The 21334-nt window shown below is 37.8% G+C and overlaps 1 protein-coding gene across 3 annotated transcripts in view; it reads right to left on the reverse strand.

Annotated features, from left to right (window-relative positions):
• The window catches only part of Grik2 (glutamate ionotropic receptor kainate type subunit 2), a 700738-nt gene extending 696090 nt beyond the window's left edge, over window positions 1–4648 (reverse strand). Inside the window, exon 1 of one of the 3 annotated variants that reach the window (XM_021173658.3) lies at window positions 4401–4648. The gene's annotated coding sequence lies outside the window, so the exon portion shown is untranslated. Of the gene's footprint in view, window positions 1–3556; window positions 3709–4400 lie in introns of those variants that run through there. The other 2 variants (XM_029482440.2, XM_021173659.3) reach the window with 2 other exon arrangements.
• Window positions 4649–21334: the final 16686 nt, after the last annotated feature.

Consider the following 21334-nt stretch of genomic DNA (forward strand, 5'->3'; position numbering starts at 1 on the left):
AAAGTTTATTTTTTTCCTTAAAAAATGCAATATCAGATCAAAGTTTTGTCTAGAAAAATTCTCATCATTGGCTAGTTTTCTGATGAGAATTTTTAAATTCACTTCCTCTCTTGACTCACAAGTAGCAATCTATACAATAGAAAATTATAGAAATACACATTTCTTTTAATATGACTTTTTTGAATAGGCAATATACTGCCCAAGGATTATGGTTATCCCCAAATCCACTACTACCATTTACAATAGTAGGAAGAGATAATGAGGAAAGGGGTAACTACATCATTGATGACACTATAACCTTATTAAGAAGTGCAAAGGGCAAACTGTTGAACATGTATTTTACTATTAATCTCTGTTCATTATTAACAAATAGAGCATAAGTTAGATCTTATAAAATTTTACAAGTTCATCATATTGAAGACTATCTAATTTTAAAAGAGTGGTATGAATACTATTTAAGTTTCTATATTACTATGGTTATATTTTCTCTACATAGTAAGAAGACACCACAATGTATTCATTTCATCATAACAAGGCTTTTACTATATATATTTACTTAACACATTATCAGAAAATGCTGATTGAGAAAGTATACACTTTCAAATGCACTAACAGACATTGATTTTTTAAAAGATGGAGGCATAACTGCAGTGTCAAAAATAAGTATCATGAAAAGCTAGTTCTGCAGTCCAGCAAGCAATCCCATCAAACACTTCCACTATTTGAGCACTTTAAAAGGAACACCTCGCGCTGAGACCAAGGGTATCTAGCGACTCCTTCAGTCCATGTTTGAAACATCACTTATAAAACATGCTGAAGCCCAACATATCCTGTCTTGTATTTGCTGTCTCATTTTCCCCATTCTATTTGTTCATTTTACTTCTTCACTCTAGTAGAGATAATAACAACAGCCAGGGGAAAATACATATTCTTGGTTGCTTTCATTTCCCGCTATAATTGATATCTACTATCTGAAAAGAGCATGTTCTGCTGTAATCAAATTTCTGCAATTTTTGCAGTGTAGCTAGCATTTCATGGAGCCACAGTAAGCACTCCACAATTTCTTCTTCATGCATTCTTTTAACATGACAGTATTTGTCATAGCAGTTGTCATGAGCCTACTTACAACTAGCACTGCCAGGTACTTATGTGGCATCATTGTTGGTTATCTAGTAGGAAAGTAAAAGAAAAGCCCTGGGTTCATGAAATTCATGCAAAATAAACTTTACAAAGATCTAATATAAAATTTTCCCTAGTACTAAGTTATCTTCAAAGAACCAACATTACACATCTCTTAAATTGGGTTCATTTATAGTCATTAACTAAGTTCAAAAGCTTTAACTTAACAGATACCAACTCCACCTGTCCAATGGAGCTTCTGTGATACCAGGGACTAACCTTTCTTCAGGACCTTGGACAGCACTTCAGACAAATTTATTCTCAGTTATTGAAAATAATAAAATGAATGGATAGCATGCCATTTGAAGTGACAGTGTGCATATTTCTATTACAGAGTCAAGTACTTTGAATCATTGCAGAACACACAGTCAAGAGATCAGCTTTGTGAAATGTGTTTTGTGTGTCTTTCAATGTGAGTCATGTGTTGTTTAACACATCTGAGACATACTAACAGTGATCTCTTTGCAGTCAGTATTACTACAAAAGCCACTGACATTCACTTGAGACCCTCCAGGGTGACTAAAGGATTCATTTTCACTTACAAAAAAAAAATCAGCATGAAAAAATTCTAAGATGCTAAAGCATGTTGTCAATATTCAGTGGCTTAAAACATTTCTTAAATGTACTATTAGTTATCACTTTTAATCACCCGCCTCCAGATTTCCATCTGTTAAGAGGGAAAACAAATTAATAGTCCTTTCTATTAAGCTTCACTCTTCAGATCAATAGCACCAACTCAGTAAATTTACCTTTCAAACACACACACACACACACACACACACACACACACACACACACACACCACACACACACAATGATCTAGCATTATAGAAGATGCTTAATTACTATATGGATATTTTGAAGTTATTGGAAGTATCTCCTCAATACTGACACTATCATCATAGTTCTGAGGATTAATAGTTCTTAATTTATATCTTACTAATCACATTTAATTATCTTAAAATTGTGTCAGCTCTATATTTGCTTACTTCTTAATAGAAAATTAAAAAAAAAATACTTGATTCAGGTTTTCAGTGATCATTAAAATGTGTGCTTTGTCCTATGCCTTCATTTGCTTTGCAGTTATTTCAACCACATGGCAATCCTTATTGCTAGGAGCTAAAGCTCCGAGGGTCCCAAGGTCAAAGAAGATATGAAAAACGGCAAACACACACATGTGTGCTCACACAGAGAAAAGCTATGTCTAGAATAAAACCTTAAAATATCAGGGAAGACTGATACGAAGAACTATCAAGCCTGCAATGAAAAATAAAGAAGGGAAATGTATATTGTGTCCATGCAAAGCTTGTTCCTACAACAACATCAACAGTGAGAAGGACCAAAGACATTAGCTCCATCTTTCACTACACTTCTGTATTACCTGACACTAATGACCTCTTCTTCTTGGGCCCTATTACTTTAGAAGCAATTTTAGTTTCCTAGTCTCCGGGTGAAAATGAATCTTATTCTAGTTAGCTGCCACCTGCTGGGGCATGAACAAATGTGTAATAATCCTTATAGCAGAACATTTAAAAGACAATTCCTATACGTTGGCTAGAGACAGCAAATGTGTATTCTAGAATAATCTAAATTTTAAAACCATCTCAAATGTTCTTCCACAGAAAATATGCAGTGCATTTAGATTTTCTCACACAAGTGAGAGGCTTCTGCTGACCCTCTCACTGTGGTCCTGCTGTTATGGGACATTTAAGAAACCTCACTGTATAGTAACACCTAAGGTGTTATTCCATGCAAGTGGCCTATTGTGTTGAAGCTTAGCTAAAAAAACAGCCTACTCAATCATGACATTAAAGGGGAAACAGAATGAAGTCCAAGACAGAGATCAGTTGAAACCACACTGTTGCATACACATCTATGACTTCTGTTATTCCTTGGGATTCTAAACACATTACCAAATGTGGTATTAACATTCTGCTACGTTGGTGGCTAATGATATTTTTAATTTTAATTACCATTTAGATGCTGAAAGTGTATCTTAATTAAGAAATTGAACCAAAGAGACTTGTGTCGGTAAAGATCCTTTTAAAAAATCCAGCATGTGCAATCTTCAGTGGATTTAAATTTAAAAAAAAATAGATATTTTACTATTTAGTCATATTCTGTCTTTTCCTCCCCTGTGCATTTCAATTCTTTAACTCCTAAGTTTCTAAGGACATTGAGAGCTCATAAGCTTACTTGATTATTGCAGGAGTCTATTCTGCAAAGTTATAAAGTAAGGAAGTAAAACAAGACCAAATTAAAATGCAATTGCACATCTTCCAGCAACTAAACTGCAGACTTATTTAAATGAATTAGTCATATTCTTGTGAGATGAAAAAAATCAGTCCATAAGGTAATTTTGATGAGAGATACTTACAGTATGAAGATGAAGAAATGATAAACGGTAATCTGTTCGTTTCCTTACCAGAGGGTAGTTTCTAATATCCTCCAACCCCCAAATCCAAAATCATCTTAGAAGCATTAGTCCTGTTTGATTCTCTCTCTCTCTCTCTGTGTCTCTCTCTGTCTCTCTGTCTCTCTCTCTCTCTGCTACTACTGCTACAGACAACACACACACACACACACACACACACACACACACACACACACACCCTTCTGATACTCCTGAAGATAAAAATATGAGGAAATGTGGTTGGTTAAAAGTTCTGAATCTTTATGATCCACCTCAATGATGCAGTTAGTCCTTACCCCTGTGGGATGCCCTGAGAGTTTTTTTTTTTTTTTCTTCCAGAAGCTTTTAATACTGTCCTCAGTTAAAATAATCTCAACTTTCTCAGCCCAGAGTTATGAATCAGGGAGATAGTGGGACTGGTGGACGAAAGAGGGATGAGGAGTTGTTATGGCACAAAGATACACAGCTTTCCTGCGTCTCTTCGCCTTGAGCGTTGAGTCCCGGTAGCTGAGTACTCATCTGACAGATCGACTTATTCAAATATTTTACGTGGAGAACACCAGCGCGCCAGGAGCCAAATGAGCCACTTTCATCCTTGCGGGGCACTGGCTGTAGCAAGTGAGACAAAGCCCTCCAAGAGGCTGCATCCAGCAGGTGCCTGGAGCGCACGAACTCAGCCGGGCAGCGGTTCCCCTCTTCCTTTCCTGGCCGCGGCCAGCGCTCCTCGCGGGTCCGCAGTGCCTCCGGACCCACAGCGAACGCCCTGGGATTGAGCTCCAGGGAGGGTCCACCGCTGGAGAGTGCTTACCTGCCGCTAGGGTGAAGAGGGAGGGTAGGGACTGGAGTAGTCCTCTCAGAGCTGCGGCAGGAGGAGGTTCAGCGGGAAGTCCCCGGCTCCCAGCCTCGGCCACGCAGCCGCCAGCGAGAGCGCAAGTGACGGCGGCGGAGACCGAGACCGCGGAGCCGCAGCGGTGGCGCTGGAGACAGACACGCCTCCTGGCGGGGGTTTCTCTCCTCTTGCTTTAAAGGCGCAGCGCTTCTTTCCCCGCTGCTGTTACTAGCTCCAGGGCACCCAGGCCCACCCAAGAGCGCGGTGCACTCTTTATTTCAAGAACTCCAGGGAGAAAATTCCGGGTGTTGACCACCTAGTGCTTCCGGAACCCTCGGCCCTGATTTCGTCTCCTGCTAGCAAGCACATCCACATCCAGGCATAGGGGAACAGGGACAGAGAAGCTCTGAATGATAATGGGTAAGGCAAAAGGGACAAGGATTGATTTTGCCTGCTCTGAGAAGCTACACTGGGTATAAGGACTCTTAGCCTCTGCTTCTGGGTGGCTGCTTTTTTGCTGCTCTGAAACCATGGCAACGAGACTTCTATGTTGCCAGCATCTGGGAAGCAGCTGGTTGTCTCCAAAGTGACCCTTTTGGTTCAACTACTGCATTTCCCATTCAGGTTGGTTGAGGATCATCTTGGTTTCTGCATCTTCTACTTCTATCCTGCTTCTCAAGCTAGATGGGTTTTGGTATCTCCTGGTGTCCATTAGCAAAAGAAATGGACTTTCAACATGAAGAGGCTGTCAGGAAATCTCAGCACAGGTCTAGCCCCTTAATATCAGATTTTGTTCTTCTGAACTCTGAGGGAATTTGAGGCCTGGCAAGCACAGAACCTGGAGTCCTAGCTGTCATGGTTGGGAAAATGAGCATCTAGAAGTACTTAAATATGAGATATTGAAAGACGTTTTTAAGGAAAAGTGGGAGGAGGAGGGTGCCTAAGTCCTAGGGTCTTCCCAAGGGTTTCTTCTGGAATCAGGGGTGGGGACAGGAGGCAGAGAGCACACTAGACTCCTCAGGCTTCTCTGGAGGAGCGATTAGCTTCTGCAAACAATCCAGGATTTGCTCTCCTCTGGGTCAGAAAAGTCAACATGTATTCAATACCTTTGCTACTTTATCCTCAGCCCTGCAATATTAACTAGAGTGGAGACTTAGCAGTTCCCCCCAGAGTACATTGGTGAGCTACTATTCTCGAGGAGGTTTAAGAGAGGCCAAGCTTGAACAGGCTCGGCATATCAGCCCAGGAGACAAATTTCAAAGGGATTGTAATAGGAAGCAGGCCAGGTGGAATTCCTAAACTCAGTGGAGCCTAGAGGCAACTGCAGTCCCAGGAGCACTCCAGTCTAATTCTGAAGGGCTGGAAGCAGAGGCTTCTGTTCACCCTACAGCAGACCAACAGGCTGCAGAGAAGCGTTTGTTCTTTTGCTGTATTTTGTTTGTTGTTTGTTTTTGTTTTACCTGCAGCCATTGCTATCCCAGAAGAGTAAAAACTTTCCTGAAACTGTCTCTGTATTGCCACACATTCTAGGCTAACATCTGACTCAGTCCTAGCCAAATCTTCACTCTTTACTACTTTGTTCACCATCCTAGGCTCTCTACACCTTATCACACATACACCACACATTTACTGTGCTTAGCTGCCTCTGGGAGACATGGGCTTAAGTTAAGAGATGAGTTGGTGGCATGGAGTGTCCGTTTGTGGTTTATAGATCCCAGGAATGGCTAGAAGGTTCCTGTAATTAAGGCAACAGCAGCCTTGTTGTACGAAGAGAATAAATAGTCAATGACTGTATTGTGCATCCTGGACGGGACAGCACAGACGCGTGACCAGCTCCAGGCGCCTGGGCTCCAGCTGCTGTGACCTGCAGCCTAATAGGCCCTCCAAGAACAGCGCAGTTCTGGCCAGGCTCAGGAAAAATTGCTCCATTCAGCCTTATTGCCTGATGAGAGTAATGAAGACAACTTGTCTACTAGCCAAGGACACTCTCCATGTCATCTTAATATCCACACACCCCTTTTCAGCGAGAGAGACAAAACACCTGCCAGTAGATGCAATGGAAATCCCTAGGTGAAGGCATCCAGCTGCTTTATGGTGATTCTGAGAGTGTGGCGCAGGGAAGGTCTTATTATGCTGGGATCAACCTTCCCAGACTGCTGGACTCTGGCCCTTATTGTATCTGGGGAGGGAAAGCTTAAGGAAAATCTCTTTTAGTGTATGTTTGTTCTTAGGATCTAGTTATTGATTTCTTTTCCAAGACAAACTTCACACACTTATAAAGAACTATACAACTATAACAGGGCCTACCAAGGAAAAGGGGGGAGGGGAAAAGAGCTGAGAGAAGAGTGGTACAAATCCAAAGTACGAAATCAAAATGGAGACTGGCAAAAGAGACAGCATTATAGTGTGCATTTTTATTTAACCCTTCCAAGCCCTCTCAACTGCTACAGAGATATTTCTTATAATTTATTTAAAGATCTATGAGTTATACATCTAAAGATTTAGAGTCCTTCTGAGGAAACCATAAATATCTACACCCTCAGTCACCTTAAGGGCATGTTCTATATTTGAAAAAGTCACCCCATCCCTGAGTCTTCTACTGGAAACTGCTATACCCCTTCTTGACTATTCAAGGTGCTGGACTCTTGGGACCTTAATAGCTCCTGAGGCAACTGGGACCACCTTGAACTGTCCAACTCATTGTTGGGATTTGTTGTTTTCAGCTTTGTTTTGTTTTAACCTGTCTCTGTTGAGTTGGGTGCAGAAACAGCAAGTGCTACGTTGAATTGTCTGACTCAGTGCTATCATTTTACAAGTAGTAAATCCAAACTGACTGGAATAAGGGTGACTTGCTCAGGCTGTGGCAGAAACAAGACTGTCTTCTAGCTATGTACAGCTACACTGGAGCATCTTCAATACCTGAGTTTAAGTTTCAGACAAATGTGAAATTAGGATTAAAAGAAACCTCAATGGGATGGGGTATACACTAGCCAGAAAGTGCTTACCCAAAACTCACAAGACAATGGGTTTGATCTCTTGTGCCAGCCTCCCAAACCAAAAGCTCCTTCAAGAGCAGTTTTTGTTTTACAGCTCTTTTAAATGACTCAGCATATAAATACATTTCCATATGGCGTCAATTTTTTGCATACAATAAAAAAGATACATACACTCTTTGAAGCCTATAGGCTATCAGTAGACCCCAGATTAAGAATTGCTTGTCTAGTCAAATAATATCCCTTGACAAATGAGAAAATTTAAACAACAACAACAACAACAACAAAATATGTTTAGAACCAGAGTTGGTTAATGACACTTCCAAGACTAGAAACTAGCTATTCTGATTTCCACCTAATTCTATTACCTTGAAGTATGTGTGTGTGTATACACAAATTACATGTAGCTATTAATGACTTACAAAGGCCTAGTTAAATATTTCCTGAATAGATAGGACTTCTGTTTATTTCTGAATGCTGTTGGATATATTTGTTCATTATATACTATTTACTATGCACTATTCTAATGTTCTAAAAACAAATACAGTGAAGAATTTTTTTTTTTTTTTTTTTTTTTGGTTTTTCGAGACAGGGTTTCTCTTTATAGCTCTGGCTGTCCTGGAGCTCATTTTGTAGACCAGGCTGGCCTTGAACTCAGAAATCCGCCTGCCTCTGCCTCCCGAGTGCTGGGATTAAAGGCGTGCGCCACCACGCCCGGCTTGTGAAGAATTTTTAAAATGTGGTCCTCAATAAGAATTGGAGCTGTGTAGCAAAAGAGACAAAAAGAATGTTAATGTCAGATACTAAGGAGAATTGCAGAAAAAAAGTAGGAAATAGTAAAGAAAATAGAGCCTGGTAGGGAGACAAGGGTAATGAATACATTATCTTGTGAAACATAGGCTATGTCTTCCTGGTTTGTTGACATTACAGAAGATACTTGAAGATTGGTAAACGTGTATAGCTGGAGAAAAGGGGTTCTAGATGGAAAAATAAATGAATACAATAAAGAGCTGGAGGTTGAACCTGGTATAAAACTTTTAATGAAGAACAAAGAAGTAAAAGATTAGGCAGAAACTGCTGGGAAATCCAGAGGTGCAGGTCATGCCCTGGGCAGTCTGTGATTTTTCTCTGGTGGCAACATGGAGGAGAGGTACGATCTGATACATGAGATGAAATGAAACATCTTTACTGTTTTACTTAGGCAGGGTAGTCATAATAAAGTTCAGGGTAGAAGCAAAGGAAGCAAACCAGGGGACACTACTCTAATAACCAGCTGAGACCTATTATGGATAAAACTAAGATAATGGTATGAAAATAAAGATGGTGACTATGTTAGGTGTATTTTTAAGTAAAGCTGGAAAAATCTGCAGATAAGTCAAATAAAGAATGACTATAATTTTTAATCTAAATATTGTTATTATTTATTTAAATAATGAGAACATAAACAGGTTTGGCAGGAATCTGCTGAATAATTAGTGAAGATGTGGATATACTTTTGACTGGCTTTTGACAAAGATATACTAAAAATGGGAGATCTATTCTATGAACTGGTTGTTCAGAGATTTTACATATATACATATATGTGTGTGTGTGCATATATATCAATAATATCAAAGAGATGGCATAATAGAGAAGATAACTGTAGACAAGAAACTGAAGAATTTTAAGAATAAAGATAGAACAAAATATTTTGAAACACATGCATTGAAGAAACAAGAAGAAAGTGTACAAAATAGCAGCCACTATAGTAAGCTAGTCAATGTGCTGGTGTAGCCACACAAAGAAATCATTGCTCAGTTGAGCTAAATGTTACTGAGATTAAATACCAAGAACCGACCCTGTGACATACTAGTGTGGTGTTACTGGGGACCTGGTTAGGAACAGACATAGAGTATGACAGGTATGGATTAAAACATGTGTGAAATAAAGTTTAAGAAAGATAGGAGAAGAACTGAAGGAGGATAAAACTATTGCTTCCAAGGGATTTTGCTCTCAAGAAGAGGGGATAAATGACAGTGCATCAGGAGGACTAGGTAAGATCAAGGGACCTTACATCTGAGGACCTTACAAGTGAGGAAAAGATCGCTCACACAGCATGGTAGTATCCTAACAAGAATGACAAGCTGTGGTGACCTTTGAGTATTAAGAAAGAGGGAACACTAATCCAAACAGAGGAGAAGGGTCAGTTTATCTGAATGATTAGAAGATATGTAGCATGTATCAATCAAATGTCAACTGTTTCTATGTGTGGTGTTGAGAGGTCTCTTTTCCTATGTGAACACTAATACCCCACGGTAGATGACTTTACTCCAAGACCACCTTAACCCGTATTCTATTATCTCTATTCTTTTTTCATTAATTTACTTATTCATTCACTTTGCATCCCTATGGCAGTAGACCCTCCCTCCTCTCTTCCCAGTAATACCATTACAAATCCCTCCTCCCATTACCTGCTCCTGTTCTCCACAGGGTGGTATTAATTCCCTTCTCACAGAGATGTTACTTCATTTTTCCCACATCATCAATTCAGTACTGAACTTCACAGGAAGAGAAAGTGAAAAATAAAATAAGAACAGGAAGATAATATGAGGTATTCTTGGTGTGTGTGTGTGTGTATGTGTGTGTTTGTGCTTGTGTGTGTGTGTGTTTTCTTCATATAGTAAGAATATAAAACAAACTGAAAGTCTTAAGGGAAGAAGATATTAGATCTGTAACAAGAATAAAGTGTGGCATTTTTATCTAGAAGCATGGAAGTCTGAAAGGATAATGAAATCTAGCTGGATTCTTGGCCAGCACTCAGGGCCACTCTATTTTTATGACTTGCAAGTATTTGAGTGTTCCAACAGCTCAATCATGCTTTCTGTAAGTGTAATAGCTAGACTCTGAGGTTTTTTAATTCTTTGCACTGTCTCTCCTCATCCATCTCATTATTATTGGTTCTACTCTCACTGACTCACAAACTACTATGTCTTATTTCAACTGCTAGCATAATTTATTTATTCTTTTAGCATATTTTTACCAAGTACCTTAGTGTAATACAGAAGTAAAGACAGTGTATAGAAAAATCTGAGCAGTATACTTTGGAAGATATTTCTGAAGGCACATGGTAAATTTTGTTACTAGATTCTGACACTTCCTGGTCTACATTCTACAGAAAGCAGCAAGGAAAACCAGCAGTGTATTGGCAGAACATACAGAAGTGCTATCTGTTAGAGAGGTATCTTACACTAGAAAATATTGTTATGCTAGAGTCCCCATCCTATGACAAACAAAAAAAAATGAAAGAGGCTGTTAACATTGTAAAGAATATAGAAAAGTAGACAGAACCTCTCACTCAAGTAGGGTAGGCTGTCACACATGTTAGAAGTGTACATTTCCCAACATCCTCCAGATACAAATCTCTGGGATTGCTTCCTCATTCACCCTGGCTCTCTTCCACAATCTGGAAGAAAAATTCTTGGAAAAGTATTATTTATCTAAAATGTTCTCTACTTTATGCATATTTTCACACAAAATGCTGCATGCAATTCTTTAAATGGTACTGTCCCGCAAAACTTTTATCTTAAAGATAAGAAAGTTAAAAACAAAGTTATATAATTTTCCTATCAGAGCACTGCTTATGAAGAGACAGCTAGGATTTAAGACTTGGTACATGGAGAGGGGAGGTTGGAGGAAAGAGGTATCTTTTCCAGATTCCTGTCAGTTCTAATAAAGGGATCAGATGTTTCTAGGATTTGAGGGATAATTCTCTTCAGAACATCTAGGACTATGAAGGCCACAAGAGAATTTGAAGCAGTTTAGGTTGAACAAAACTGCTTCCTCTACTATAATCTGAGTCAAATCTGGAGCAAAACAAGCAAGCAAGCAAACAAACAAACAACAAAGAGGCAAGGCCTTTGAATGAAAAGAAAATGGAGGTCTTCCTCTCAATCTTTGTGAAATCCATGGAAATCTCCAGATTATGACCTGAATGCCTAAGAGACAGTTTTCTTCTTGTTGTTGTTTTTCTTTGTTTTGTTTTCCAACAAAACATAAAAGACAGACTTTGTTAATAGTGTGTTTTTGGTGAGAACTCACTACGAACCTACCTTTGACAGTATCTCTTTAACCATCACAGTAGTGCTCTTTTAGGCATCAGTACTTTTTACTACTTCATACTCCAGTAAAGACAAAACAGGACATGGAGATAGTTTCTGATAATATTGTGTTGATAGATTGTTTTAGTAATAGTATAGAATTCACTAGCTTATGTCACAGGATTCAAGAAAGGAAAACTGCTTCAGAACACTTAATATAATTTTATAAATTTTTATTTGAGCATATTTAAGGGATTCTACATGCTGCTTTGATATCCATGCACAGGATGAAGTGAAAGACAACCACGACTACCCTTTACACAGTTAGCTTTTCGTTGTAATTAGGGGATCACTTAACATCCACTTTCTCAGTGATTTACAGACTTCACAACAAAGCAAATTGTTTCAGTGCAGAAATAAAAATGAAATGCTCTGCAATAGGCCCTTTCTGAAGAGGTTACCTGTGCTTTAGGAAGCTGCTGTGATGGACTTTAGAAGCTAAATGACAAGAGTGCTAATTGATTTTCTTCCTATGACTTAAAAATAGCAACTCGAATCAGACAGTTTCAAATCTCTTATTGCAGGTAAGCTCAGCTTTAAGGGCTGATTTTCATTAGAAGATGGCCACTCTAATGGCCATCTACATCCTACATATTCTTCCTGTTGAAGAATCAGGGCAGCCATGGCTTGGCACAGACATACACTGCTGGAAAGTACACAACAGAGGTAATCGAATTCTGTTACGGTTCTTAATTCTGTAAATTAATGGATGAGGGAATGAGTTTGAAATGAAAGGGAAACAAACAGAGAAGAGGGTGGAATAAAAATGTAGGCTCATACTCTGTATGATAATGGGAAATTTGAGTGAGAAAATAAGCTTTTATTTTGCAATCTGTTGTCCTAACAAACTTTTAATACCTATCCATTTCAAGCCACTGTTGGTCAGCATCCCTTTGTAAACACATGCTAAACTGGAGCAAAAGGAGATGGCAACAGCAGAGCATCACTTACCTGCATCAATAGTTTAATGTAGTTGACCATGTAAAACTCAAAAACAGATTTATGCTTTTGTGTGGACTGTAGGGACTAAGAGTTTGTTGACTGCATTTTCACTTCATGAACAGAGCTACCCAACCACGACTTGTTTGCAAACTAGAAATGTTTAAACACATTGTCCCTGTGCTCTTCTGAACTGACAAAGTTGCACTTTTACTGCTATATTCTTTCTTTTTTTTTTTTTTAATGAAGTCAGTTTTGATGTTTTTCTTCTTTTTTTCTCACTTTTTCTTTTATTGGATTATTTTATTTATTTACATTTCAAATGTTTTCCCCTTTCCCAGTCCCTCTATTCCATCCCTGCTCCCCAATATTTACATATAATTAAAGCAGAAGAAAATGATATGCATATTGAAATTAAAATGTCTATATAATAGAAATTGCTATTTTCATGGTTAAATAAGAAGTTTAATTATTATATTTCAACATTCATTCACTGGAAACAAAACATTACAATTTATACTTACATGCATTCATTTTGCGGTGACACAGCAAAGGAATTAGGAATGGAGGTACAAATAAATCAAGGTTTATGATGACGTGTAGGTGGGTAGAAACTAGCAGTTATAAAACTTACTAAACACACACACACACATATATTCCTCATTTTGTAAATTAGAGGAAGTCTCAGATCAAATTCATAGCAGAGAAAGAATAGCACAGGACTGAGGGTCCTGCCAATTGAGTCTCTATTCAAATGTATTGCTTTTGTAATTCAGGCAGAATCTTCTGTGTTTCTGTCTTCTCAATTCCACAGTCAGGACCAGAAATTTGTTTGAAATTCTGTGAGATTCCTGAAGTTAAAAAACAAAACAAAACAAAACAAAAAAACCAAAACAATGTTAAGAATTTATTTTCAGCTGAGCGTGGTTGCGTGGGAGGCAGAGGCAGGCAAATTTCTGAGTTCGAGGCCAGCCTGGTCTACAGAGTGAGTTCTAGGACAACCAGGGCTACACAGAGAAAACCTGTCTTGAAAAAACAAAAACAAAACAAAACAAAACAAAAAAGAAGAATTTATTTTCAGAACTGATATTATATTGTGGTCTCCTTTGAAATGAAGTGAGTCTTTAGACCTCCTTACTTTCTCTGTTGTTTTGATGATAAAATCCAGAGCTAAGCCACAAAGGCTGTTGTTAAAAATCAGTAGAGTACTTGGCTCCCATTTGGGAAAGCCCTAGGTTTCATGCTGTGCACAAAAGCCAAACCAGGTAAAATATAGAGCTTTTTGTTTGGGGACCTCATTTAAAACAACCAGAAATTAAAAAAAAAAAAAAAAAAAAAAAAACTTCAACTGAACTTAAAGTAACTTTGTTTAAAAGATTGATTCATCTATGAACTTTTATGTATGAGTGGTTTATTGACATGTGTGCCTGCATGACAGAAGAGGGTACCAGATCCTGTTATCAATGGTTGTATTCCATGTGATTACTGGGAATTGAACTCAGGACCTCTGGAAGAGCAGCCAGTTCTCTTAACCTCTATGCCATCTTTCTAGGCTCCAAAGTAACTTCAAAAAAAAAATATAATGAGTCGTGTATACTAAAGAAGTCACTAAACTTTTAATTTAGTCATTAAATGTCTAAAATTAATAGTTAAAAAAGGTCATAATGCTGTTTAATATAATGAGTATTACACCAATTAAAGCCAAACATCCTCTTACAACTATTTGTAACCAAACAACTGACCATTTTGGAGAGAACGAAACAACTGGGGTATAGTGTCTTAGATCAAATCTATCCAGCACCTGTGAATATGAATGAAACATTATTTGAAAAGATGATCGTTTTAGTATTATCAAAGAAGAACAGTTCCATACTGGGTTATGATGAATCCTACAACCTACATGAATATAACAATATAATCAGAAATTTAGGTACAGTCATACACAGGGAAGAATGCTAAATATTAACATTAAAAAAATTGCTAGCACCACTGGGTGTGGTCACACAGACACACACAGACACACAGACACACACACACACACATTTAATCCTAGGAGGTAGGCAGCAAATCTCAGTGTTTCAGGACAGCCTAGTCTACTAAGAAAGATTCAGGAAAGCCAAAGCAACACAGAGAATCTCTATCTTAATACCCATGCCCCACCTGCCAGAAAACGTCAGAATCTAGGAAAAATATGGCCAGACTTTTATGTTTGTATAACAGTTTTCTTAAGGTACTAGCTCCCTAACAGTTTAAATTTCTGACTTCTGGACTCTAGAACTGCAATAAAATAAATATATTCTGTTTTCAAACACCCCACCCACATAGTAATACTCTGTTTTGGCAGCCTTAGGAAAAATATATAGATATTAACAAAAGTTAACACTAATAACTGCATTCAAACTGTTTTGGCTTGGTTCGTTTTTGACATTTAGGCATGTAATTCACCTTTCTTTTCTTCCCCCACAAAACCTCACCTCCATGTATAAGATGCCTCCTTTATACTTGAGATTAAAGGGGCCATCTAATGGAATTCTTTAATCTGCCATAAGTAAGCACATTCCCTAGTAACAACTTTGCATATCACGATGCAAACTTAGGCTTCCAAAGGCTTTCTCTATTAAAGTCATCCTGCAGGGCTGGATAAGATGTTGAGTAAGTGATTGCTATGCAAGCTTGTGGACCTTAGATTAAGTTCCCATAACCCACATAAAAATCTGGGTGGGAGTCAGGCCTCCTATAACTCTAGTGCTATGAGGAATGGACATAGGTAGTTCACTAATGTTTTCTGACCACCAGCTTACATCCCAGTTCACTGAGAGATCATGTCTCTTAAGAATAAGTTCTTAAATAGTAGAGCAGTGTGCAGAATATTTTGTTCTAGTTTTCCTATAAACAACCACATGCATATGTATATGCATGTATACACACACAGACACACACAGACACACACAGACACACACACAGACACACACACACACACATACACACAGACATCATTTTAATGGTGATCTGGATTCATATTACCCTATATCTCAAACAAGTCATTTGGTCCACCTCCTTTTTTTTTTAAAGGGAGAAAAGGAGGAATAATTCATCATTATATGGTAACTCCTTTTAAACTCCATTTATATATTAGGAAGCTTCTACAGCAGTAGGCTTCCATATGGATTTTCAGAAGTTCTTTTGTGCCCAGTACCATTTATTCCTCCTGTTCTAATGTCCTCCATTATGCCTTTAGATTACTATGTTCTATTATCCCTAACAGACATGCGCTCAAATAAAGCTCCAAGTATCAAGAATGGGTTACATCTCTGAGTTATGACTCCCTCAAAAACATTAAAAGCTATTACAAAAGCTCCGAGTTACCCTCCACAACTTGATTGTAAGATATTACACTACATACTAACATTGTAGAACATCAAGAAATTAAGCTGGCACTGAACTGGAAGCTTTACATCCACTGACTAGTGTTTACGGTGCTGAAAGATACAATACATACTCCTGGAGAGAAAAAGTAATCATCGGTCTCACTCAGCTGTGAACCATAAGAGCTATTTTTCAACATGCTTGCAAGACATAGCAACTGATGCAATTGTGGTACAAATGTTAGGGGAGTAACCAACTGGTTTTTTGGTTAGATTTAAGGTACATTTTATGATATGGAACACAGGTATAACACTGTTAATGGGGACAAGAATATGAGACTAGACAGATCATGGGCCTTAGAAGAAAACCAACTTCTATTATTATGTTAAATTAAAATGACAATAAGACAACTCCTAGTTGTACATATTGCTGTACCCATAAATCATTGCATTGCTCAACCCTCATCAGAAAAACTTCTTCTTAGAGTACATGGTAAAGCATAGAGATCCATACTGGATTGTGTGAAGAGAGCGAATGACTTCAGAGCACTTAGCCATAAATGGTTTATATTTAACACACTTTTCCCCTCAACACTCGGGGACATTTGCTGAAGAGGAAGCAGAAAGACTCTGAGAGCTGGAGGGGATGGATGAATCCAAGGAAACAGTGTGTGTGTTCAGAATTCATTCAGTGTGCTCCAGAAACAACAGGGATGATGCACATATGAACTCACAGTAGATTATGACAGCATGTCCAATACCTGCAGAAGTTCAAGCCAAACCCCAGCATGGAGAAGAGGGAGTGAAAACAGCCCTAGCCAAGAAGCTGTTTGCAGCTGATGGCTCTTGGAAGAGTGAAAATAAATTTTCTTCAATGGAGTGGCACTGGGTATATCAAGCTCAAACACACTCTATCAGTCTTCATGTAGAAGAAATAATTAGCTAATATAAATTAGACTTCATAATTTTAGTGTGTTTGTGTGTGTGTGTGCATGTGCACAAGTACACAGGCACATTTTTTGTTTTGGTTTTGCTTAACAGAGTAAAAGAACAGGGATTTGGGTAGATAAGAAGGTAGGACTATTTTAAAGAGGTTAGGGAAGGGGAAGAAATTTTAAAATGAAAATTAACAAAGGTTTATGAAAATTTAAAACATAAAACAAGATATAAGAAAGGAGATAACCCAGGTTGGAGAGATGGCTCAGCAGTTAAGAGCACTGACTGCTCTTCCAGAGGTCCTGAGTTCAAATCCCACCAGCCACATGGTGACTCACAACCATCTGTAATGAGATCTGATACCCTCTTCTGGGGTGTCTGAAGACAGCTACAGTGTACTTACATATAATAAATAAATAAATCTTTATAAAAAGGAGATAACCCTTTTCATGTCTCATACTCATTTTAGCCATCTTTCATAATCTTCATAGCCAAACCCCATTAGTGGGATATGGTGTTATTTTAAGTTCTTTACTTCACCTTCTAGAAAAATATATCTTTGGAGTTGAACTCAAGTCACCAGATTTGGAAGCAAGCACTTTATCTGCAAAGACATACCATCAGTCCTCAAGAGCAATTCTTATATGCAGAACAACTCTACTTTCTAATAAAGCTTTTAATATTAATGTTTGCAATACCATATTTTATACCTTTCTTTTTTCAATATTCTTTGGGAGTTCTTCCTTGTCTTCTTAATACATACATGTTGGAACTATCAAGTTTCATATCTTCTCTTTTATTGATAAGGGAATTAGTCTAGTGTCATAGCTTTTATCTATATACCATAGATTGTTGCTTAACTCAAAAGCACTTATTCTCCTTTGCAGGCCAGAGAGGACATCTTGAAGAAGGTAATAACTGAACGAAGATTGTAAAGTGAGATTAACTCAACTCCAGACAGATTTAGAATGTATAGTAGGGCCAAGTCACTAACAGAGCCCTAAAGACTTTCAAAGCCTCTTTCATATCTGTAAGTGGCAGTAAATTGGTAGCATTATTCCATTATTCAAACTCAAATTCCCAGTTACTCATAATTCTCCTTTGCTGATTATCATCCTCAGAATATTCTTCACTATATCTTGCATATTTTATGTTTAAAATATATCCAAATTCTGAACAAAACTCCACATGTGTTTGTTATTTTATTAATTCTTTGAGGATTTCATACAGTATATTTTGAACATATTCTCCCTCGTCATATATCTGATTCCACTTCCCTACTCACCTAGATGAATGTCCTTCTTAAAATATTTTATCAATTTATTTATTTATTTATTTATTTATTTATTTATTTATTATTTTATGTGTGTGGGTGTTTGGTTTAGCTGTTTGTCTATGTACCACATGTATACAATGCCTGTGGAAGCCAGATAATGGCTTCAGATCCTCTGGAACTTGGGAGTTATATTAAGATGTTAGCCACCATGTACGTGCTTGGAAATGAACTCTGGTCTTCTGGAAGAGTAGTCAGTGCTCTTAACAGCTGAGCCATTTCTCCAACCTCTTTGGTTCTCTCTCTCTCTCTCTCTCTCTCTCTCTCTCTCTCTCTCTCTCTCTCTCTCTCTCTCTCTCTCTCTCTTCCCAACACATCTAATTAGTGATGTCAAAATATATGTGGGTGGGAGGTTCATCCTCTGGAGCATGGTTAATCTCTCCTCCAAGGGTTGTCCTCTCAAATAAGGCTGACTATTTCTTTTCCAGAAACTATCAATTGCCAGTAGCTCCTCACATAGCAATTGCTGCCCTACCATTTTCATGCTAGGATTTTCTTTGGCTTGAACTTGCACAGGTTTTGTGCATACTAATACAATCACTGTAAGTTTACATGTACATTTGACATGTTGAATCTTGAAAATGTTGTTTCTTTCTAGTTACCCTTTACCTCTTTGATCCGGCTTCTTCAATGATCTCTGAGACTTGGGAGGAGGATGTATAATACAGATATACCACCATGTTCTAGCTCCCCTCCCCTGGGAGCACTGCCAGTACATCTTACTAATTCCCTAATCTCTCCAAGTATTTCAAGTGAAATACAGATAGCTAAAGACTCAAATCTAACTTCCACATACAAGAGAAACAAGAAAATTTCTTTTTCTTTCTGGCTCTGCTTACCTGATTTAGAATGGCTATCTTCAGTCTCATCCATTCACCTGCATATAAATCTAACTTCATATGTGAAAGGATTGTAAAATGAAAACTTTAAGACACTGAAAAAGAAATTGAAAACAATATCAAAAGTTGGAAAGATCTTCCCTGCTCGTGGAATGCTATGATTAATGTGGTGAAAATGGTTGTCCTACCAAAAGTAATCTCTAAATTCAAGACAATTCACATCAAGACTTCAGTACATTCCTCATGGACATTGGAACAATAACCTTAAATTTCAGATGGGAACAAAAAAAGACCCGGGATAGACTAAACAAACTTGAATTACAAGAGAAATGTACTGGAGGTATACCAGATTTCAAATTATATTATAGGGCAATTGTTACAAAAGCAACTCAGTATTTGCATAAAAAGAGACTCAATACTTAATGGAATAGAATTAAGGATCCACATATGTGTTCACATGATTGTTTACAATTAGGTCAAAGTATACACTAGAGAAAAGAAAGATTGTGCCTAACTAATGGTGCTGGTCATGTAGAAGAAATGAACCTGGATGTTTACCTTTCAGCATACACTAAACTCAACTCCAATGGATCAAAGACCTCAACATGCACCTGATATCTCAAATCTGGTAGAGGAAGGAGTAGGAAATACCTTTAAACTTATTGGCATAGGGAAGAACCTCCTGATCTGAACCCTGATAGCTCATAAGTTAAGAACAGTCATTGATAAATGGGATCTTAGGAAGTTAATAATTTCTGCAAAGCGAATGTCATCATCATTTGAGTTAGGAGGCAGCCTACAGAATGAAAAAATATTCTTTAACAGCTATACATACTACAGTTCCCTATTGTCTTATATGTTGAAGGCGTGATGCCCAATTTGTGGTTTTATTCTGTGATGTCCTTGAAACCTTAGAAACTGGCACCATGTGGGAAAATTAGGTCAGTTGGATGTGTCTGTGACAATTTCACATACTTTTCAACCCTTCCTCACTCTCTTTCCTGTACTACATGAAGTGGAGACCCTGATTTTTCCATAGGCTCCTGATGCAATTTTTTTTTTCCTCAAGCACATATATGGTTGGGAGCAATCATCTGTGAACTAAAGTTTTTGAATCTATGAACAAAATCAATCATTAATTCCTTAAGTTGTCAGTGCCAAGTATTGTGTCACAATGATGCAAAAGTCATTAATACAGTTATCAGGAATTTAGCCAAGTCAAAGTCACCTATCTTTTAGGCTACCGTCACAACATATTAAATTATACTCAACTCTTCTCTTGCCCCTTTGATCAATTCTCCACATAGCATCAAATTGAACCCACATTATTACATCTTCCTGCTTAAAACCCTCTGTACCTGCTTCCCTTTAATGAATTCTTGTACTTTTTGACCTCTTTAAGTAGTTCTTCAAAGCCTACTCATCTGTTTAACTTAATTTCCTACCAGTGGTCCAGTAAAAAAAAATAAATTTTATTCCTTTTCCGGAATACAGTATGATTCTTCTGACTTCATGGGCTTTATGCTTACTGTTCTCTGTGCTATATTTTCTTTCTTTTCTCTGCTTGGAGCTCTCTTGCTCTAGATTTTCATGTAGTTGAGCTATTTTTACTTCGAAGGTCTTAGTTGTTACCTTCTGCAAGATAGCTTTCCTGGACATTCAATCCCAGCTATATCCCTCTCGCGTCTTGTTCGCTTTTATCTTCTTTTGAACATTCACTGCACTGGAATTTCACTGAAAATTTTTCTTTTCCTAAGATCCTGTCATTAAACTTGTAAACAATAGACTGGCTAGGTGGTTAGTGGATAAAGATTTTTCTGGTCAAGTCCAAATTCACACCAAGGTTTGATCTCTATAAGCCACATCGTAAAATGAAAGAATACATTCTCATAAGTTGCCCCTTGTCTTTCATATGGACATTATGGTACACATACTGTCCCCCAATATGGTAAAAATTATAAAATGATAGAAAATAAATACTCACTGACAGAGACATTGTTCCATAAGTGCTGTATCAAGTGTAATTAAGTTAATCACAAAAGATATTATTTCTGGTTTTGTTTTGCTTTTTTGTTTTTGTTTTCCGAGACAGGGTTGTCCTGTAACTCACTCTGTAGACCAGGCTGACCTCGAACTCAGAAATCTGCCTGCCTCTGCCTCCCAAGTGCTGGGATTAAAGGCGTGTGCCACCACAACCCGGCAAGATGTTATTTCTAATTGCACTCATCATGTTTTTTGTACATTTGCAGTTTTCAGTTAAGATATAATTATACTTAAGATCAATTTAAAATAAAGTTATTCTTTTAGCCTATAAACTCGAAATCTGATTTGCTTCTTTTATTTCTAAGGATACATCCACTTTAGTTGCATAA

Source organism: Mus caroli, unplaced genomic scaffold (genome assembly GCF_978045245.1).
Source record: "Mus caroli unplaced genomic scaffold, Mus_caroli_1 scaffold_9, whole genome shotgun sequence".
In the NCBI taxonomy this organism is placed as follows: Eukaryota; Metazoa; Chordata; class Mammalia; order Rodentia; family Muridae; genus Mus; species Mus caroli.